Genomic DNA, 23,273 nt, shown 5'->3' on the forward strand with positions numbered 1-23,273 from the left:
GGGCAAGTACAGAGAACGCTTGACATTGTCTCACTGTGAGTGCTCAGTGACAAGGACCCTAGAGGTCAGGCATCACCAGTTTATGTGTCACTAACATTAAAGTTTGCCTAGTTGCCAAGCTGCTCTGTAGTCCTGTAGCTGTGATTCTTAATCACAAGGTTTCCTGTACACACATATCAAAAGAAGTGTTCTAGTCAGAGACTATGCACTCTCATTGGAGGACTCACCTTATCACTTTCCATTTCAGTTACCTATAGTCAATAGCAGTACAAAAATATTCAGTTGAAAATTTCAGACGTAAACCATTTTCAATGAAATTTCACTCCCTCCTGCCCAGGATGGAATCACCCCTCTGTGTCATGTATCTTTGTACACCTACTAATTGCTTAGTAGCCATCTTGTATATATCGTATGTACTGTCACAGTATTACAGTACTTGTGTCCAAGCAATACTTATCTTTATTTAATGACCTAAACAGGTTTTATTACAGTGTATTATGGTAACTTTTCTGTCATTAGGTATTGTTTTTGTACTGTTTCTAACTTACAAACTTTATCTTAAACAAAGTACACGTAAGATTCAGTGCTGTCCACTGTTTCAGGCACCCACTGAGGCACAACCGCCGTCTTCAGTGCCTCGAAGGAAGACGCTTGTTTCTAGTCACTGAGGTTATGCGAGCGAATGCCCATGTAAACGAAAAACACCGACTTGGATTTTTAGGGGTGGTGGTGTCTTGCACATATGAGGGGAGGTGGTGTCTTGCACTTTTGTATACTGACTGGAACTGTTCTTTCCCTGCCACAGTTCCAGAGGTAGCAGCAGGCTAGAGAGAAGGTGACCTCTCCTCATGAGGACTTGGACAACTCAGATTATCTGAAGACATAAACCTGATAGGAGGGAGAAGAAAAAGCAAAACACTTGAAGCAAGAAACTCAAATGTAATCCTACGATCAAAGCAGCTGGTCACTTCCTCAGCAGTGAAGATAGGAAGCGCATCCGATCGCTCGTCAGCCCGTGAGATCTCGCAGCACACCGTGGTGCTGCAGACCTGCGTGGCTTCTGCACAATCAGAGACTGTCTTGATCTCTCCACTCACCGTGGATGTTGCCTTGTGCCTAAACTGAATTGACAAATGCATTGTAACTACAAATTTTATTTATTGTTATGGAACTGTAAGGTCTACATATAAAGGGAAAAAGTTACTGTGGAAAGCTGATGTGCACTCAGCTGACGCTGACTCGTGAAAGCCGTTCGCGTGCAGAGAACAAAGCAGTGACGACCATTGGCCCTTAGCATTCCCAGCACACCTGTGAGTGTCTTAAAGGAAGGGAAGTCTTTTGTTGCCCTCGCCTACCCTTTGCCGTATGAAGAGTGTTTTCCATGAAATAGGAAGATAGTACTTGGCATAGCATTTTCTCATTTTTTCATTCATTTTTATTTTGTCTTTGTAGATGTTACATTTGATCTCTGAATCTGAATAGTTTATGGTCACAGTCCAGACTCCTCTGCACAGCCCTGTATGCTTTACATGTGAACTTTACATGGCAAGCAGATACCATCTGTGACCATAGCCTAGCTAAGATTTTGAAAGGGGAGTTTTGTCCCCTAGATTTTCCCCCAAATAAACATTACTTTATTTCTAATAATAACTAAGACTTTTCCGGCTTCTAGGTTTCATAGGAAAGCTTGTAATAGCCAGAAGTATAATTTACCAGGGAAGAGTCTTTTAGAAATCACTCTGTTTTCAAGCAGTAAGCACTACATGATACAGTACTTTGTGAAGTGTTAGCTGTAAGTAAGCACAAAATACAGGTGAAATACCAAGATGATTTTTCAGGCTATAATTATGGCGACCATAATCAAACCTAGCAGTCACCAAGGCAGGTAGTGTGACAAATGAACACACCACCCTGAGGCTAATTAATTAATGGAATCCAAGAGCAAAGGTACCGTGTTTCTGTATCCTAGCCTTTATTTCTCTGTCCTGTGGATGGCTGGTCAGTAGGGAGGAATTCAGTGGGTGATTTAATCAACTGCAAACCATCGGCCCTGTTCCCAGAAGATGGGGCAGATTAGCATCACGCCATGCTTGTGCTCAGTCCATCTGAACACCGCACTAGGCACGTCTGTCTCTAGTCCTTAGTATCCACTTTGAACTTCCATTCAATCTGTCTTCCACCACCACAACCCTGGGAGAAAAAACATGCTCAACAAGGTTGTCTTGGCTTAGGAATTCCTTTGTCACCACTCTCAGCAACGGCAGTTAGCACACAGCAGAAAGAACTAAAGATTCCTGTCAACTGAAAGAACCAAAACAGTTCAGACGGAACTCCAGGTCTTCCCGCCGTCCCATCGGGATGACCCCTAGCAAACCAGTCCTTTGTGCATTGAGGGGCATTTTGGTCACCTTGATTCACACCCATTCTCCAGTTACGTCAGACTACCTGTGGCCTTGTTCTTCATTGCAGTGTTGATCAGCTAGATCAGGTGTCGTTGCTTATGATGTGTGAGTGGACACGAGCCACTGCCTGGCCTCTTTCTTCAGAGCTTGTCGTCTTTTTCGCTATATTAGACTTTGCAGTATGCCCAGAAGCTTTCCTTCATAAAATAGAAAGAAAAAAAACATTTGGCTTATTTTTCACTGTAGTTAGTCTTTTATACAATAATCTTGTAAGAAAATTTCTTGAATTCTAAATATTACTCTTTCTAGATTTTTGAAATCAAAAATTTTCAGTAAAAAGTTTCTTACTTTATTTTATTATATTAGGTAGTAAAAGATGTAGGGTTATTTACCATAACCTGTTCATTAATATCAGAAATTTACAATAGCATTTAAGACCGTAGGATTCTAGCATACCGTGTAGTACCCATGGAGTCTTGTAGGAGCTCATTGTTCGAGATGAATTGCTTCTCATCTTGTTCTCCAGTTTCCATTATTGGTTTATTGCAGATTTGTATCCTGTGTCAAATTCAAGGTATTATTGATAAACCTTTTCAACCAGCAGCAAGAAGTTCAAACTTTTTCTGTCACGGTCACAGAAAACACAGTGTGTATATAACATTTATGTAGCAATAAATGTGCCATCTTTTTTCTAACACGGTAAACCAGTGAGTTTTTTTACACTCCTTTTCCTGCAAAATAATATGTTTTCATTCCTCCAAAAAGGCTCGCACTATTTTTCCTGTCTGCACTAACTTTGCACCATGTGCCCCTGCAGGATGGTGGGCCATAGAGTTAAGATTACACACATCCAGGCTGCACATGTCTCACTGAGCTCTCTACTTTCTTTTCAAGCCTTTTCTGAAGGTCGCACAGTCATTAGTAGTATAGATAATCTGTGCTTGTAGATCTAGAGAAAAATGAAGACTCAGATGAGACCATTCTAAGCTAATATCCCTTAAAGCATTTTATTTTTGCACATGGACCCTGCAGTCAGAAAGGTTTTAACCCTTCCGTAATCTGGGAAAGGCAGCGTTTGCTCTTTATAGACTAAGAGTTCTTCAGTTTGCTTTTGGCACCACATAGGAACACATGTACATGCACGTGATGGTGATGCAGGAGGACATCGCATGAAGCCTGGCCCTCGAGACGCTATCTTTTACCCAAGAAGTCAGGTCATCGGTCCCCTCATCTGCACATGTTGCTTCTTGGGGTAAATTCTGAAATTCACTGTTCACAGTGTGGCTCAGCGGAATATTTCACTTGTGGGATCTGGTAAAAGTAAACTTACTTAGTTTTGCTCTTGCACACCATAACTGAAAAGCTCCCTGCAAGAAGAAAATATATGATGCAATCTTGATATCACATCAGCCACCTCAGGGACGGACAGGGGTATAGAAACAGAATCCCAGAAAAAACACAGCTCCAAGACCACGTCATCAGAACAGGTGCTCACATGTAAAACCTTCCCACAAAATGCCTTCTGCTTTCTCTTCCGTTCACTCTTCTGCCTCTACGAATTGTTATCTAGTTCATTTTTTTTTCTTCCTTGGGAACTCAGTATTTTAAATAGGTCTATACCATAGGAGAGAGCAGGAGAAAGAGACTGTGTGTTTGTGTGTAGTTTTGATATGACAGTTCTTGATTCAAATCCAAGTTCAACATCTAAACCCATTTCTCTTTCCTTTTATTTTATTTTTTTATTTGAGACAGCAAAAAGTAAGTATGGCCTTGCCAGGGCCTCCTGCTGCTGCAAATGAACTCCAGACACATGCATTACTTCATGCATCTGGCTTTACATGGGTACTAGGGAATCAAATCCAGGATATCAGGTTTTGTAAGCAAGTGCCTTTAATTGCTGAGCCATCTCTCCAGTCTTGAACCCATTTTCTTACCTGAAAAATAGGGCTGTGTATAAGAACTATGTGAGTACTGAATGACTCAATGCATGCAAAGCACATAAGTACACTGTATTCTAACCAGCTCCCAGGATGAGCTTCTTGCTTCTGGGAGGTGAATGGTCAGCCCCAGAAGACATCTACCACCCTGGCAGGGGCCTGAATTCTTTCGCAGCAGTCCAGTGAAGCGTTGCATTTCTTCACAGTTTACATCAGTGGTCTACTGCGCATGTTTCAGAAGAGCGGGCCAGAGGCTTTGCCAGCTGCACTGTGGTAGGCAGCTTTGTCAGTCGGGACTGTTAAGAAAAAGATGCCCAGAGAGAGTTAGGAGTACAAACGGACTTGCTCGAAAGAAGAAAACAGAAGGAGAGGACTCAAATAGTCAGGGATGGCCTTCAGACCAGGGTGTAGATGTGACATCTGAAAAGAAAAGGAGCCTGGCATGGTAGAACACACCTTTAATCCTAACACCTGGGAGGCCGAGGTAGGAGGATCGCTGTTGAGTTCAAGGCCAGCCTGGGACTACATAGTGAATTCCAGGTCAGCCTGGGCTAGAGTGAGACCCTACCTCAAAAAAAAGAAAGAAAAAAAATGGGAGAAGGGAAGGCAGAAAGATCCCAAGAAAGGCCAGTGACCCAGTGGAGGGTTAACACAAAGACTGCCCACTGCAGAAGAGACTTATGTTGGGCAAGAGTAATGCTGTCTGTGGTCAGGCCTTGCAGGGGGAAACTGGAGCCTATGTTTAACATCGCAGAAAGCTGCAGCAGAGACATGGCAAGCTGCAGTTTCCTCACTAGCTGGCCTTGAATGGAGCCTTCGAGGTGCACCTCCATGTCTTCCACCAGTTTCTCCCTGCTACTTCCTATCCAACTGGAAAGAAAGACCAAGGGTCTTGTGAAGTCACTGGGAATAAAGTAGGTATCAACAGACTGATGGGTGTTAAAAATCTGCAGTCCTTTCCCTTCTGGAATATTCCATAGTCAGTGACCCTCCCCTGCCCAACACACACACACACAAGTCTGGAACAATGAAGCCTATTTCTACCCCCTGGGTAAATAAAATCCATGGACAAGTTTCTCTGAGTGCTGTGTTCAGTACTCCGGTGTCTTTGACTTGGTGATACTTCCTGCATGCTGGGTGGTGGACGCATCTCTCTGGACACCTGTCTTCAGCACACAATGTCATTGCTTCTGGTCTTTCCATGTGAGTGCCTTCAGACCCACAGCTCTTGCCTCTGCCATGTTCTAGAGTATATTCAAAGAAGAGAAATATGCTTCCTGTGTTTTTTATTTCTCTGTTATTATCAGGGGACAACATGGGAAGAATTGACTTATACCTCAGACCCTCTGAACTCATTGAATCTATGATTAGCAAAAAATTTAAAAGTGCAAACACAGCTGGATGTGGTGGCACATGTCTTTAATCCCAGCACTTGGGAGGCAGATGTAGGAGGATCACCAGGAGTTCAAGGCCACCCTGAGACTACATAAAGTCCAGGTCAGCCTGGGCTACAGTGAGACCCTACCTTGGAAAAAAAAAACCTTTCATCACTTACCCTTCTTTGTGTCTGCATTTATTATTATTTTTGGTTTTTCAAGGCAAGGTCTCGCTGTAGCCCAGCCTGACCTGGACTTTATGTAGTCTCAGGGTGGCCTTGAACTTATGGTGATCCTCCTATCTCTGCCTCCCAAGCGCTGGGAGTAAAGGCATGTGCCACCACACCAGGCTGAAAGATTTATTTTAAGAGATGAGGTAAGAGAAGAAAAGCTCTCAAGCTGAGGAAGGGACTCATAACTGGGAGAGAGAGGGCCCTTGGAAAACTCCACCTGGTGTAAATTAGGCATCCAATTATGATGAATCTCACTGTCAAGTTCAAATATATGTGAAGGACCTTGATTTGGTGGGGTCAGGTGGAGAATGCAGACTCAGAGGGCCTTGACAAGGGTGGGGACAAGCCTGGGAAAAGTTGAGGAAGAACCGGGAAGCTGCCCTTTATCTGTGCTCTTGTGTCAGACTGGTGCTCTGGTCCTCTAGGACAAGGTGGCGTCCATGTTCTCTGGGGCCCGCGTGACTGACTACAGAAGTTACCCTGCCCCTCACCCGTGTCAGAAGATAACACCACAGCACAGCCAGGATTAAATGGCAAACCCAGAGCTGCTGGGATGGATGCTTAGTGGTGAGAAAATAAGATCAGAAACAAAACAACGTGGCCTGTTCTTGCTGCTGCTGTTCAAACCAGTATTGGAAGTCATAACCAAAGCAAATCCAGTGAGATAAAGGAGTTCAGTTGTCCACGTTCAGATGACACGTTGAAACCCTAGTGAACAAACAACTGAGAACTAGCAAATTCAGGGGCTGGAGAGATGGCTTAGCAGTTAGGGCGTTTGTCTGTGAAGCCTAAGGTCCCAAGTTCAACTCTGCACATCCCATGTAAGCCAGAAGCACAAAAGTGAGGCAAGTGCAAGGTCAAACGTGCCCATTAGGTGGTTCAAGAGTCTGGAGTTTGATTACAATGGCTGAGGCCCTGGTGTGCCAATTCTCTCGTATTCTCTCTCACTCTCTCTCTTAAAAAAAAAAAAAAAAAGAAAAGAAAAGAAAAAGAAACAAAGAACTAGCAAACTCAGAAAAGCTTCAGGGTCCAAAGTCAACATGCAAACATCAGTCATGTGTATCTACTAGCAGCTGTCAAGAAAACAATCCTCGCAGTAGCCAGAAAACTGAAATAAAAGCCAAAGAGGTAAAAGGTCCATGTTCTGAAAACTGCAAAACATTGACAAAAGAAAATCAAAGAGATATAAGTAAATGGAAAAGTAATGCTATGTTTGTGGTTTGGAAGAACTAATATTCCATACCACTCACTCACAGTAATCTATAGAATCAATGCATTTCCTATCAAAATTCTAGAAATAAAGAGGGTTGGAGAGATGGCTTAGCAGATAAGGCAATTGCCTGCAAAGCCAAAGGGCGCAGGTTCGATTCCCCAGGACTCATAAGCCAGTTGCACAAGGTGGTGCATGCTTCTGGAGTTCGTTTACAATGGCTGGAGGCCTTGACACACCCATTCTTTCTCTTTTCCTGCCTCCCTCCCTCCCTCTTTGTCTCTTTCAAATAAATAATTTTTTAAAAAAGAAATCAATTAAAGAAACCTCAAAATTTGCATTGAACCACAAAAGATCCCCAAATCTTTTGAGCAGGAAGAACTAAGCTAGAAGCATTGCTCTGACTCTTCAGGTATACCACGAAGCTATAATAACTGGCATGAAGTCCTTGAACTGCCAGCCAGGCATGGGAGTGTGTATCTGTAGTCCTGGCACTCAGGAGGTTAAAGTAGGGGGTTTGCTTGCACCCGGCCTGAGTGACATCAAAACAACAGAAGGTTCAACAGTGGACTGCAAGTTTAGGACCACAAAACTGATCAGAATTATGTCACTGTTTGATCCAACAACCCTACTTCTGAGTAGATAGCTAGAGAGAATGGATTTCATGTATGGGAGAGAATCAACACCCTTGTGGTTGTAGTGGTGGCAGGGTCGCAACAGCCAAATGCAGAAGTCACCTGGGTAGCCATCAACAGTGAGATGCACCTATGCCAGCCTCCCAAGAGGAATTCTCATCATTTGTGACATGGATGAGCCTGGAGGACATTATGTGACATGAAATAAGCCAGGCACCAAAGTGCACACCCTTCACAGTGAGCTAACGTAGAATCTGAAAGGGTTGAACTTGTAAGTAGATAGTAGAAGGATGTCATGATGTTACCAGGGAGATGTTGGCCAAAAATTTCAGACTGGATGAAAAAGTCTGAGAGAGATGTACTGTACAAAATGCTGACTATAGTTACTAACAGCCTATTGTGTTTTTAAATTAATTTTTGGTTAACATACAAATAATTGGTTTTCATTGTGAAATATTCATACATATTTATCATATTTGTCATTTCTTAGTCCACCTTATCCCTTAACTCCCCTGAATCCTCCTCCTTTCTGTTTTCATAACATATAGATTCCATTTCCCTCTCTCATTTCCCCTTCCCCATCTTTTAAACCTCTTCCCTCTTGTAGTCTGCTTTCTACGTTCATGACCTACAAACACACGTACAGACATGTTTTTCAAGGTAGGGTCTCGCTCTAGCCCAGGCTCACCTGGAATTCACTCTATATATTCAGTCCTAGGCTGGCCTCCAACTCACAGTAATCCTCCTCCCTCAGCCTCCCAACTGCTGGGATTAAAGGTGTGCACCACCACACCCGGCTCATTCTTTAAAAAAAATAAAATTATTTATTTATTTAAGAGAGAGAGAATGAGCCGGGCGTGGTGGCGCACGCCTTTAATCCCAGCACTCGGGAGGCAGAGGTAGGAAGATCTCCGAGAGTTCGAGGCCACCCTGAGACTACATAGTGAATTCCAGGTCAGCCTGAGACAGAATGAGACCCTACCTCGGGAAAAAAAAAAAAAGAGAGAGAGAGAGAGAGAGAGAGAGAGGGCTGGCTTAGTGGTTAAGGCACTTGCCTTTGAAGCATAATGACCCAGGTTTGACTCCTCAGGACCCATGTAAGCCAGATGCACAAGGGGGCACGTGCATCGCAATTCCTTTGCAGAGGCTGGAGGCCCTGGTGCATCCCCTCTCTCTCTCTCTTTCTGCCTGTCAAATAAATAAAAATTTAAAAAGTGAGAAAGAGGCAGATAGAGAGATAGGGAGACAGAGCGAGAATGGGTGCACCAGAGCCTCTAGCCAGTGCAAAAGAAATCCAGACACAGGCACCACTTGGTGTATCTGGCTTATATGGATATTCGGGGATTGAAACTGGATCCTTAGGCTTCTCAGACAAGTGCCTGAACCACTAAGCCATGACATTAGCCTTTCATTCTTTATATATGGGTAAAATTCCACTATATATGTATATAAATATATATAATTTTATTTTTATATTATATATATTTATAATATTTTATATATGTTTTATCCATATATGTTACATTTTCCATATCCATTCACCTGTTTTATTGTTTTCTCGTTTGGACATAGAAAGTAATGTGGCCTGGGTTGGTCGTGAACTTGCTATGTACTTGAGGATATCCTTGAACTTCTGATTCTCCTGCCTCAGCTTCTGAGTGCTGGGATTACAGGCTGCTGCTCCCTGCTTTCCATGCGTCTGTTGATGGACACCTCGGCTGGTTCCATATTGTGGCCAATGTGAACAGTATGGAGTGAACATGAATGTGTGAATGTCTCTGTGGTACAGCATCTTGTGTTCCTGAAAATCACTAAGAAAATGGATTTCTAGGTATTCTCATTGGAAAAAAAATATGAAGTAACACACTCATTAGCGCAACTGAGCCATTTTGTGTACATATTTTAAAACGTTATGGTAAATGCAATAAAGATGTACAATTTTTACCTAGCATAATACTTTTGAAATACTTTTAGGATAATACAGGATTGAGTCTTAAACCATTGGAGACTTTGTTACCACTGTCTTCAATTCTCTGACTTTCTCATGGTTTCTTTGGGTGGGAAAATCCCATTTTACTTTCCCTCTGGACTTAAGGGGCCACCTCTGTATCTCTGAAGATTTAGCCTGAGGACCCCTTTAGAGATAGCAGGAATTTTCTGGAAGCTTTAGTCAGACCATCTTCCTCCTGCTCTCTGGGTGAGGTCTTTCCTTCCCTGTCCCTTAGAACCCTCTTCCCATTCCCTCCCCACGAGCCCTGGTCCCTGCCAGGCCTCTGTCAGCAAACAAGGACTGCCTAGTCCTGAAGTATGTCACTTGTCTCAGTTTTCCTACCCTCTGGGGCAGTATTCTCAGCCCTCCAGTAATGAAGCCAGGGTATCGGCCAGCTCTGCCTCACACGCGCAAGGAGGCGATGGAGTGCAGGTGTGCAGGTCCCTCTGAGGATGGCTTCCTCTCCCGGCCCATTGGCCTATCTCGCCTCCATCCAAGCCTCGGGTGGGCGGACCGCGCCCTCATTAAGGCCTGACTGACTGAAAGGGCGGCTGCTTTCCAGTTCTTCCCGCACTGAGCTGTTGATCCTCGCTGATAACGCCGGCAGCTTGATCTCACCCAATCGGCAGAGATTAATTAGCTTGATTCCCAGGCATAAATCCCAATTAGGCACAGGAAGAAAGGAAAGAGAAGTACAAAGGAACGATTCTTCCTGAAGGGCCTCCAACCTTCTGTCCAGGGTGGAGGAGGAAGGGGCAGGAAATTGCAGCAAGAGCCGGTCTACTTGGCCAGCACCTGAACATGCGCTGCTCAGTCCAAACCTGGGCAACCCGCCCATCAGTGCCACAGACGCTGTGGCCAGCCTGTGGGAGTGTGCATCTCCTGTTTGCCTCCTCGCGGTGCACAGGGAGGGTCCCGAGCAAGCAAGAAGCTTTGACATACTGGCTCTAGGGCTTGCATGGCCACCAGGCCTGGGGATGCAGGTGGAGAATTCAGCTGCGATGTGTTGGGGTGAAGATAGGGTGGGAGGAGGTTGCTGCTCTGAGACTTGAGTAGAAACAGCTGGGGAGTTACCTTCTTGTAGTTCAGATGTTTTCTAGAACTTTTCAGCCACAATGGGGAGCTCAGCTGGAGGTAGAAAACACCTGTGGCTATGAGCTTCAATGTCTCTTCTGTGAAATGGGGGTAACTGGGCTGAGAGATAGCTCAGTGGGTTCAGTGCTGCCATAAGCATGAGGACCTGACCTTGGATCCCCAAAACGCACATAAAATGCCAGTCATCATAGTACAACCCTGTTGTTCAATGGTGGGAGGTGGAAAGAAGAGTACCTGGGATTCACTGACTAGCTAGTGCAACTGAATCAGTGAGCTATCCATTCAGCAAGGGATCCTGTCCCAAAGGTAAATTATCCTCAAAGAATAAAACGTGGACAGTGATCACAGTAGAACCAAAGTCAAGCACACCACACACAGACAGAGGAAGAAATAGGGATGGCTCACGTGTGCATTCTCACATCCTGATGCCTGTGGGAGAGAACTGACTGAGGAGTCTGGGGTGTGTGGCGCGTAGAGTTAGCCCCTCCCGAGCAAACCAGCAGGCCTGACCTAGAATCTCTGAGGTGAGTCACAGGAGGAAGACGTGGGGAGGGCCATTTAGAGTAACTGGACCCCTGCAGGTGAAAAGCACAGGATGCTTCTTATCTTTTGTCTGGTTCCCTGGAGACACAAGCAACCTGGACCCCTCCTGAGAGAGAGGTCTTTTGTAGGATTTGAACATTGTGGTTGGTCAAATTCAGCCCTCGGAACCTAGTGCCAGAGCTCATCTCTTCCTGAGACAGCCCCTAGCCCTCACCAACCAGCTGGCCCTCCCCTGATCTAAACTAGGAAATAACAGGGCCATATGGACACTGACCAAGTGGACCCTTAAAGTTGTCCACAACCATTGCATCTAGAAGATGTGATTTGGAGCCATCACTCTACAAGTCCTGACTTGCACAGGTTTGAAGACCCTGTGGTGGGCTACATGGGACTTGGGGTATAATACAATGTTGGGGAGCTGGGGGCATGGGACATAGATGAACCCAGATTGGCCTCATGCTGTTATGGTTGAACTGGTTGGGTGGTGGGTGAGAGTTCTTCATGTTCGCCTTCTGAAAGTGCTCCAGACTTTCTTTCTAAGTGGCAGAGGGAAGGGAAGGGCAGGGGGAGGGTCCCTCCACCATGCTTCCCGGACTGCGTTGATGGGTGAATCGCTAATTTCTGCCCAACCAGAGCAATGAGCGCAGAGACTGAAGGAACGCCCATGCCTCAGGCTGCAGCATCCCTTGAGCACCAGCTGTGCCTGAGAGACAGGTGACAGTGAAGAGACAGCACAGTTGGTAGAGGTGACATCAATTAGAGAAAGGTCATGGGACCAGGAGGATGGCCCCAGCAGTGGCTTGGAGGGGACATGGAAGCCCATTCTCTCCTTAAAGTGACCTGCTCCAGGGATTTCTGATGGACGAGGGAAGCTGGACTGTAGTCCCAGGGAGAGCAGATGGCTCACCCAGGGCCAGATCTTGCAGAACATTAGAGGCTCTCCAGAGGTCCCAAGAGGTGAGGCTGAGGACAAGCTCAGGCCACTTTCTGTCCCAACACTCAGCAGAGGAAGGGCTGTGTCCAGATAGTGGACTTCGGGGAGGACCATAGGGTGGTATGTCCAGATCTGCCCAGGGAGGCAGAAGATGCCAACGTGTGCATGTATTTGTGTAAGAGAGGGGGAGAGACTGCATTCTAGAGGCAGAGGATGTCAGTGTGTGTATGTGTGTGTGGTGTGTAAGAGTGAAGGAGAGGGAGAGACAGACTGCATTCTAGAGCAACTTAGATGATGTAAAGTGCTTGGGGGGCCTGGGAAGGCCAAATGTTTAGTATTTGGAGAAGAGACTGTCTAAACAAAGCAATTAGAAGGCTCCTTTGTAGTGATATGAAAGAGATGGATTGCTCCTGACATCAAAGGACAGCAGATACAATGGGGATGAGCCAGGCCAAAGGCCTCTGGGTTGGGGAGGGCTGTTCCCGCAGGGGCAGGCGGCTACAAGTGCTTTGAAGCCCCCCAATAAAACTTGATCCCACTCATTTACCACACTTCCTAAAACGGAGGAAGCTCAGTATCCCTTAAAGCCACTTTTCAGAAAGAACATTTGCCACCAAGCCAGAGGCTTGCTTGGGCCCGCCCTTCCCTGTTTGCCCCTGGGAAGAACTGGGTGAATATTTTATAGACAAAACCAAGCTGGTAGGAGGGAGGCTAGTGTTCTGCCCCAGCTGCACAGCAAACCTGCGGCTGATGACTCCACACTTGTCTAACCTGACCGTGAGGTTCACCCCCACTTCCCCAGCTGTGACTGTGACGTCAGTAATATTGACCAGTGTCTTCCCAATTACAAACCGACAATGGCCTTGGGGAATGGGCTAAATAATAAGGACCTGGCTTCCGGTGCTCTCCAGCATGAAGGTGCTCTGGAGCGTATCAGCAGGGACATTCACACACACCATGGTAGCAGCCACAAAGATGAGGAATAAAGTCAATAATTTTTGTTGTTTTTTCAAGGTAGGGTCTTACTTTAGCCCAGGCTGACCTGGATCTCACTATATAGTCCCAGGCTAGCCTCAGACTCGCAGCGATCCTCCTACCTCTGCTTCCCAGGTGCTGGGATTAAAAGTGTGTGCCACCACGCCCGGCAATAATTATTTTTAATTGAATGCCTCTGTGAATACCAACGAGCTCTAGAAATCCAGTTATCTGGGTCTTGCAGTCCAGATTTGGGTTTTTGTTGTTAGGTGTGAGTGTATGTGTGTGTGTGTTGCATTGCCAGTTTTCCAATGACCTTAAACAAGTCACTTAACTTCACTGGGCTTCTGTTTTCCATCTTTGTAAATTGTTGGGTAAAGGACTGGATCCGGGCCCTAGAGGAGAGCCACAGACTGCCTCCCCCTCCGATGCCCCCCTTTGACTGGGGACAGAGCCAACTCCTTCCCTCCCTATCAAAGGCCAAGCCGCTCAGACTTATCCAGGGCCCTGCCATTGTAAGAAAGTTTTCTTTGTGTGCTGTGGGCTGTTGCAATATTTGTTTTGCTTGTCTCCCCTGTGCTTCCTACGCATGCGCCCTTTGTTTCTCTTGTCCATCCGCCCTGAACTCATCTTGAGGTCCTTAGTTGCTGGAAAGGCCACATTTGTATCAATAAAAATAAGACCACCAGGTTGGAGAGATGGCTTAGCGGTTAAGCACTTGCCTGTGAAACCTAAGGACCCCGGTTGGAGGCTCGGTTCCCCAGGACCCACGTTAGCCAGATGCACAAGGGGATGCATGCATCTGGAATTCGTTTGCAGTGGCTGGAAGCCCTGGCACACCCATTCTCTCTCTGCCTCTTTCTCTATCTGTCGCTCTCAAATAAATAAATAAATAATAAACAAAAAATTAAAAATAAGACCACCACCAAGTGAGCTTCTGGGTGAGGCTGGGAGTAGCCTGGGCATTGAGAGAATAAATTGGAGTCTTCCTTTGATTTTAGACCAAGACCAGAGACACCCGTGGCTCTGTGAGACCCCAGTCCTGGAAGGGAAGGGTGCTCAGGCTGTCACCCCAGCCCCTCAAGTCCAGAGTAGCTATCTGTTTGTCTGTCTGTCTGGAAGGGAGGAAGGAAGAACACAGGCTAGACAAGGAGTCCTCAGGCCAGAGGTGCTTTTCAGGACTCTGGGGTGAGGGAAGATGAATTACTAACATTGGATTTGTTTTCCCAGGTAGGCTCTCTCTAGACCTAAGCCTTGTGTTGAGTGCTGCTCGGTATCCCCACAGATCCCAGAGGCCCAGCCAGCCACCACCCCTTCTCTGAAGGGTCCATGGGCTCTCTAGCTTCCTTCTACCACATTTGACCTGTGGCACCAAGGCGCCCCCTGCTGCCAGAAACTGTAGGCCAAGATTGGGGAATGTCCAGGCTCACCGGCCTACAAACTCAGGGGACAAAAGGTCAATTCGAGAGAACTTCTCCAGGCTGGCAGCTCAGTTGGTAGAATGAGTGTCTAGCATGCACGAAGCCTTGGGTTCAATCCCCAGCATACTATAAACCAAGTGTGGTGGTGTGCACCTGTAATCCCAGCCCTTGGGAGTAGAGGCAGGTGGATCAGAAATTCAAGGTCGGGCTGGAGAGATGGCTTAGCCGTTAAGGTGTGCTTGCGTGCAAAGATGCACAAGGTGGCACATGTGTCTGGAGTATGTTTGCAATGGCTAGAGGCTCTGGCACGCCCATTCTCTCTCTTACTCTCTCTCTCTCTCTCTCTCTCTCTCTCTCTTTCTCCCCCTCTCTCTGTCTCAAATAAAAAAGAAGTGGGGCTAGAGAAATGGCTTAGTGGTTAAGGCATTTGTCTGCAAAGCCTAAGGACCCTGGTTTGATTCCCTAGGACCCACATAAACCAGATACACAAGGGGTCGCATGTGTCTGGATTTCGTTTGCAGTGGCTGGAAGCCCTGGTGTGCCCATTCTCTCTTTCTCTCTGCCTCTTCCTATGTCTCTCAAATAAATAAATATTTTAAAAAAATAAAAAGTTCAAAGTCATCTTCAGCCATATAGAGTTCAAGGCCAACCTAGGGTACATGAGATCCTGCCTTCTTCTTGGCCTGGCAGAATTAGCCCCCAATTTTCCTGTCTGTTCCACCCATAAGCGTGCCTTGTGCACCCCAGCACCTGACCCATCTTTCCTCCAAGCCTCTGGGTCTCAAGGGGGAGGCCTTGCTGTCATCACGGGGACCCAGCCCTAAGTGAGAAAGTAGAAAGGCAGTATGGACACATGGGTGGTAGGTCCCATCAGACGCTTTCTCCAGTCCCCATTTGCCATGGGGACCAAGCCACTGCCACGACTGTGGCCTGGCCTGGTATCCTTGTGCCTTACACCCCATCTGTTACCACGAAGACCAAATCTGGCTGCCTGCTTTTCATCCATTCCCTAAGCAGGCCCTTCCCTTCAAGGGGGCGTGATCTTGGGGCAGCAAGCCAGGGTCCCTCACTGAATGACCACAGCAAACTCACCAGGAGGCTTGGAGACACCATGTTCCAGTCCAAAGCAGGATTCAGCCTACCAGAATGTTCTACTGCCTTTAAGATAAGAAGAAACAAATTATAATTACAATTAGAAAACATGATTTCACATACTTTTACACTAACACTCATAAAATAGAACACCGAATCTTTTGACACGATAAGAGACCAGTAAATTTCTAACATGACCCTGGTGGGTGGCTCTGATGCTGGTGAAATCCAGATTCCTTGGCATGAAAATAGCAATTTACGGGTCTTCTCAGGAAGTCTGGTGGAGGATCTCTCACTTTTTCCTTAGTAAAAGCATATGATGTTTATTTTGCCACAGAACAACAGAACCATGGCCTGTACTTCACTTCTTACACAATGTATGTACTTTGGGCTGTTTCTTGGCGGGTTTTTTTTTCTTTTTTTCTTTTTTGGTTTCCGAGGTAGGGTTTCAATGTAGCTCAGGCTGACCTGGAATTCACTATGTAGTTTCACGGTGGCATTGAATTCATAGCGATCCTCCTACCTCTGCCCTCTGATTGCTGGTACTAAAGGTATGAGCCACCATACCCCCCTCCTTTCTGTTTTTTGACCCCACATGAATGCGGGCTAGGGTAGCTGTCTGTGCAGGATGTGTGAGGTAGTAATATACCCCACAACCTCTGGTGACTTCACCCTCTGGTGGCCACCACCTTAGCGGGTTGTTTCTCTCTCTGGAACCCTAACTTACATTCCTCTGTTCTTAGCCCATTCCCACATCAGTGTTGGGACTCTGTTTGGAGCCTCCCTCTCAGCATGTTTTCTTCCTATAGGCCACCCCTCTCACGTGGACCCAGCCATAACAAAGTGCCCAGACTCACGACCAAACAACCAAATGACAGGATCAATGGTCACACCAATCTGGAAGCACTGAATCCAAGATGTGTGTGACTACAGGTTGGTTCCTTATGTGACTGTTTGAGGCTTGTAGATAGCATCTGGTGTCTTCACATGGTCTTCCCTCTGTATGGGCTTAGGTCCTAATCTCCTTTTTTTATAACTTTTTTTTTGGCATGTGTACATGTGTGTGATGTGCATGAATGTGTGTGATGTGTGTGCATGTGTGATGTGTGTGAATGTGTGTGATGTGTGTGATGTGCACGTGTGGAGGCCAGAGGTCGACATTGGGTATCTCCCTTGATCACTTTTATTTTTACTTTTTCTTCTGTAATTTTTTTTTTTAATGAGAAAAAGAGAATTGGCATGCCAGAGACTCTAGCTGCTGCCATCAAACTACAGACACATGTGCCAGCTTGTGTGCATGTGCAACCTTGCATGCTTGGGTCACCTTGTGCATCTGGCTTACATGGGACTTGGAGAGTCAAACATGGGTCCTTAGGCTTCACAAGCAAGTGCCTTAACCACTGAGCCATCTCTCCAGCCTGCTTTTGTTTTTTGGGACATAGTCCCTCAATGAACCTGGAACTCACTGATTAGGCTAGCCAAGACAAGCCAGCCGGCCAGCCCCAGAGCCTTGCTTCTCCCCACCTCCTCGGCACTGGGACTACAGGCGTACGCCACTGCACCCTGCATGTTAGGTGGGCGGTGGGCCCTAAACTCAGGTTCTCATGCTTATGGGCAAGTACTTTACCCACTGAACTATCTTCCCAGCCTTTGTCACAATCTCTCTCTCTTTTATCCTTATTTTTTTGTTTTTTGAGGTAGGGTCTCACTAGCTTAGGCTGACCTAGAATTCACTCTGTAGTCTCAGGGTGGCCTCGAGCTCACAGCAATTCTCCTACCTCTGCCTCCTGAGTACTGGGATTAAAGGCATGTGCCACCATGCCCAGCTCCAATCTCTTCTTTTAATTTTTTTAAATAAATGCCTTATTTATTTATTTATGAAAGAGAGGAAGAGAGAGAGTAAGGAAGAGGCAGATACAGAGAGAGAATGGACATGACATGCCAGGGCCTCTAGCCACTGCAAATGGATTCCAGACACATGTGCTGCCTTATATAGCTGGCTTTACATGCAGACTGAGGAATCGAACCTGGGTCCCTGGGCTTCACAGGCACGTGCCTTAACTGCTAAGCTCTCTGTCCAGCCCCTAATCCCTTCTTAATGAGGACACCAGTTATCCTGGATTGGAGCCCAGTGACATTGTTTTTATTTACTTGCCTCTTTAAAGACCGCTCTCTGGAGCTCAGCAGTGGAGCACTTGCTCAGCATGTGTGAGGAGCGCCTGGTTTTCTCCCTGTAGGGAGGAAAAGAAAAACAACAATCGAACAAAAAAATCCAGTCTACAATGTCACACACGACACACCCACCACCTGTACACACTGGAACAGTGTCCAAACTGCAGGTCGCAAACTTGTAGGAGGTGACCGTGTGCAAGTCCCAGATGACAGTGTGGCGAGGGGTGCCGGTCAGGATTGGGGGGACACGTGGAGGGTGGGGAGTATTGCTGATGAGAGATGGGGGCTCCAGTGGACCTACCCGGCCAGATGCACCATTCTCTTCAAGGCCAACCCACTGCCTGAGTCTATGGGTACAGAGCAGCTCAGAGGAACAGGACACCCCAGCTGAGTGTCTGCTGAGTCCTGACACAATGGCACAGAACAAGTATCCCCCAAGCCCCCCCCAAATGCAGACTGAGACATCCACAGAGCAGGAAGTTCTCTAGCACAATCTCAGGTGATGATAGCTAAGCTGTCTTTGCAGCTGTCCTTCTTCTTACCATTTTTGTGTTTTATTTTTATTTATTTATGAGAGAAGGAGAATGGGCACGACAGGGCCTCTAGCCACTACAGACGAATTCCAGAGACACAGGCCACCTTGTGTATGTGGCTAACATGGGTTCTGAGGAGTCAAACCTGGGTCCTTAGGTTTTGTAGAACAAGTGCCTCAACTTCTTAGACATTTCTCCAGCCTGCCAAGAATTCATTTTAAAGAAACCTTCCGGGCCCTATGGAAAGGGCATCTGGAGTCTTTCTGGTAAAGATGAGCTGTGCAGATGTTGAGGTTCTGATTGTATTATAAACTGAGTTCCCAGCCCCAGGCTCAACCCCATCACCGCTTCCATGGTATGGGGGAGGGGAGCTGATATTATTCAGGGATGGACCGGAAGGCTGCTTCAGATCCCCCTGCCACCCAGTGTAACTATAGAACAAACAGCTGGCCTCTGCCACAGTGACCACTGCCCAGCACATGACTCTCAGCCTGGCACACAGTGACATTCTCTGAGAGTATCTGCTTGGCTTGTCTTCCTCCTGCATCTTCAAGGCTGCCTTTCCAGCGTGCCCTTGGCTTTGGACACCAGAACCTTGTTGTTTCTTGGCAACAAATTGTTTGTCACATTTCTAAATTTATAAAAGCTCTGGCAGTGTGTCACCTGGGGGATCAGAGTGACTGTGAAGAGCCTTCCAATGTTCCCCAGGCAGGGGCCCTATCCTGGCAGCAACCCCAGAGCAACTGTGAACCCCAGATGCCACCACGACCGGCTCTGCAAGCCTGATGACTGACAGCAGGACAGAAGGCTCGGGTTGTCACAGCATGGCCTGCGTGAGGAGCGGAGCACCTCCCGACTCAGGTCCCCACACAGGCAGAATCAGAGTGGCACTGCTTTGCAGCTGTGTGTGGACTTCATCAGAGATGGAAGTTCGCAGGAAAAGGGTGTGCTGGGGAGATTTCTTGGTATCCATTTTCAAGAGAAAAGGGAAGAAGAGAAAGGACCAGAAGGGAAGGAAGAAGGAAGTGGGAAAGAAAGGAGGCAGGCATAGGCAGAGGGAGGCATCAGGCCTCGTGGCCCAGCAAGAGTTCAGCAGGACCCTGAGCACAGTGACTCACCTCATGCACCTCCAGAGAGGCCCATGTCAGTCAGATATGGGTCTGGTTCCCTTCAGGGCCTGTGAGCAGTATCCGGCAGCTGGAGAAGAGTGGGTCCTGCCTCCCTGAGGCGAACAACCTAAACTGTGTCATAGCCTCCATCTTTCTTTTATTTCGTTTCATCTTCTTTGTCTTAAATCTGCAAACTTAAAAGAAAAAAGAGAGAGAGAACTGAAAATTAAACCACATCAAATCATTAAACCTACTGTGGTAGTTTCCCTCCATAGTCTCATGTGTTTGTGACTAAATCCCTAGCTGGTAGAGCCTTTGGGAGGCGGAGCCTTGCTGGAGGAGGTGTGTCACCATGGGGGGACCTTGAAGTTTATTAGTCCACTGGGTATTCAGAGCCCACTCACTCTTGCTGCTGCCTCCCAGCTGATGTGACAAGATGTGATGTTCGGCCACTTCCCTGCCCTGCTTGCCCTGCCCTAATGAAGCACCCTCTTGTGACTATAAACCACATAAATTGTTTCCGCTGCTTGGAGTCGGGTGTTCTGTCCCAACAATGAGAAGGCAAGTACTACCCTAACCATTTTAAAGGGTGGCTCATGGCATCTACTGTAAGGTTTGGGAGTGACCAAGACCACAAAAACCACACAGGCAAAGATGGAAGCTTTTATTCAGGAAAAGCACAAGTTGCCAGGACTGACTCGCAAGAGCAGAGCTCAGCCAACCTGAGAATATTCCAGATGGTGGGCTTTGTAAGGCTCTTCAGTTGGGGGAAGGTGAAGAAGGGAAAAGTTGAAAAAAAAAAAAGGACGATTAAGATAGCCAGGGTGTGACACCAGAACAGTGACCTTATAAGATAAGGGGCAGGAAATCATGATGGTGGGGGCAGTGTTAGGCAAGGCAGCGATAATGGCTGGCAGTTTCTTGAGGAATGTGGATAACCTACTTCCTATGTCTCTGTCACATGGTGACTCCATTTTGGGAGCCTATCCCAACCTAACATCTATGATGTTGGCTATGTTGTGTAACTGCAATCAACATCAACTTTCAGATGCTTTCGCCCACCCAGTGGAAATGCCATTCCTACCCAGAAGTCACTCCCACCGTACCTACCCCAGAGCGCAACACATACTGCTTTGCATTGTATCTCAACGCCTTTCCCGGTCCTGAGCATGTCCTGAAGGTAGAATTTGTATGCTCTGTGGCCTTTCATGTCAGATGTCTGTCACTTAGCATAGGTTTGTCAGGTCTGCTCATGTGTCACATGTATCTGCAATTCATTCCTGTTTACAGCTGTTCTACATTCCACTAGCAGAGATTTAGAATTTTTTTTTTTTCTGAGGTAGGATCTCACTCTAGCTCAGGCTGACCTGGAATTCACTATGTAGTCTCAGGGTGGCCTTGAACTCATGGCAATCCTCCTACCTATGCCTCCTGAGTGCTGGGATTAAAGGCATGTGCCACCATGCCCATTTTAGAATTTTAAAAAATTATTTTAATTTATTAGAGCAAGAGAAGCACCAGAGCTGCAAACAAACTCTGGACACATGCACCACTTTGTGCATCTGGATTCACATGGGAACTAGAGAATCAAACCCAGGGCCTGTAGGCTTTGCAAGCAAACATCTTTAACTGCTGAGCCATTTTCCCTGCCCTGAAATACAGAGTTTGACTTTTTTATTCATCAATTAATAGCCCTCTGGAGTGTAGGATTTCATCTTTTTATAGAAAAAAAATTTTTTTTTGAGATGGGGTCTTGCTCTAGTCCAGGCTGTTGTTGGGCCTTGAGAGGCCTGGACACGAAGTCTAGTGGAACTTCCTGAGCCTAGCTAAAGTTTGGCGACCTGTCTCTGGCCGGCTGGGACTCAGCAAGACACCTAATGGCTTCTTGCCTGCTAGGAGTTGGAATTATCATTTCAATAGTCACAGTTTACTATTGGCCCTTATCTCCCCCCATCCTAGAATCCCGGCCTTTGTTCTCAACATTATATAGGCAATTGCTTGTAACAATAAAATGAGTTCCTGCTTCGACAAGACTCCCAACTCAGTGTGGTTTTTTCTCTGGTGACTAGGAGAGGGTCTGAGTCGTCCGACGTCCTCCTCCTCAACCCCTTGGGAGGAACCAGCGGGCCTGGTCCCTCCTCAGCACTACCCGCTGGGGGAGCCCAGCACTATGTAATTTCAGGGTGGCCTTGAAATCACAGTGATCCTCCTTCCAAGTGCTGGGATTAAAGGTATGAGCCACCATGCCTGGCATTTTTTTTTTTTTTTTTTTTTTGGTTTTTCAAGGTAGGGGGTCAAAGAGAGTGAATATAGGCTAGAGAGAGAATGAGCATGCCAAGGCCTCTAGCTTCTGCAAACAAATTGCAGATGCATGTGCCACTTTGTGCATCTGGCTTTATGTGGCTACTGGGGAATTGAACCCCCATCATTAGGCATCACAGGCGAGCACCTTAACCTCTGAGCAAACTCTTCCCAACCCCAGACTAGCTTCTTTCCCTTAATCTTACTCATTTATATTATTTTTGCCTTTTCTTTTTTCTTCTTTATTAATCTGTGCCCCCCTGCCCCCTCCCCCCTCTCTCTAGCTTAGTTTGACTAGGGACTTGTCAGCCTTGTCAATATTTTCAAAGAACCAGCTCTTTCTTCTGTACCTTCTCATGACCAGGCAGCTCATGTGTCCTAAGTGTTGGGGGATGGTTCACTCCTGTGCAGTCCAGGCACTCACCTAGTGAAGGACACTGGGCCCATAGACACTAGCTTGTACTTTTAAAAAGATAATTTGAGAGGGAGAAAATGGGTGTGCCAGGACCTCCAGCCACTACAAACGAAGTCTAGGTGCATATGTCATCTTGTGCACTTGTGACTACTGAACAGAGAGGGTCAAGAGCTGACCTGTTCACATTCCCCCACAGAAGGAGAGGTGGGAAGGCCGTGGGACCCTCGCCTGACCTCCCAGCCACTCCCACACTACCTCCCCGCCAGCGGTGCGTGATTCTTCTCCAGCTGCCTGTGGGCTCGGGATCTACTAGGTAACAGATTGAGGAAGGGCTACTGAAGTCAAGACTCCATCCATACTGGGGTGAGACCTCTTGGTGATGCAGCTGTTTTGGGGTCACTCCTGTAAGTAATCCTAATGCCCCTGAAACCCCAGTGGACTCACTGGTTCACCAAGACAGACTTGGGTGGAATTGCTACTGTGGTCTGTCGTTGGTGCCCTATCTGGGCTGAGTAAATGTTTGTTCAGGTCTCCACAGATAAAATCCGCACAACAGGAAGGATCTGCGGGTCTCTCCTGAGGCCGCTGTGCCATGTGACCTTCCCAGCAGCCCCGAGAAGCTGGTGAGGACTGGGATTTGGGGTTTCCTCTTAATGTGCAGTGTTCTTGCTTCAGTTTTCTTTTCCCTGATGAAGTGTGATATAGCACTGGTCACTTCCCAGTGTTGTGAACCTTCTCTATGTCACTGAGGTCACCAAGGGCTGATGTTGGGGAGGGGCTGGAGAGAGGTTCTTCAAACATCTTTCAACCTAGCTGGGGAGGCAGACCAGACCCCCCAGGCAGTCTGCTTCATTACTGGTGATCTCTCCTTAGTCAGAGGAGAGAGCCCCATTCTTGTGG

General features: G+C 46.8%; 1 protein-coding gene across 5 annotated transcripts in view; it reads left to right on the plus strand.

Moving 5' to 3' along the window:
- Nucleotides 1-3,097, plus strand: part of Tcf12 (transcription factor 12) — a 312,899-nt gene extending 309,802 nt beyond the window's left edge. For all 5 annotated transcript variants that reach the window (XM_045160124.1, XM_045160125.1, XM_045160126.1 and 2 more), the window contains one exon: nucleotides 806-3,097. The gene's annotated coding sequence lies outside the window, so the exon portion shown is untranslated. The remainder of the gene's footprint in view (nucleotides 1-805) is intronic.
- The last annotated feature ends 20,176 nt before the right edge of the window (nucleotides 3,098-23,273 follow it).

This window comes from Jaculus jaculus, chromosome 10 (assembly GCF_020740685.1).
Source record: "Jaculus jaculus isolate mJacJac1 chromosome 10, mJacJac1.mat.Y.cur, whole genome shotgun sequence".
NCBI lineage: Eukaryota > Metazoa > Chordata > Mammalia > Rodentia > Dipodidae > Jaculus > Jaculus jaculus.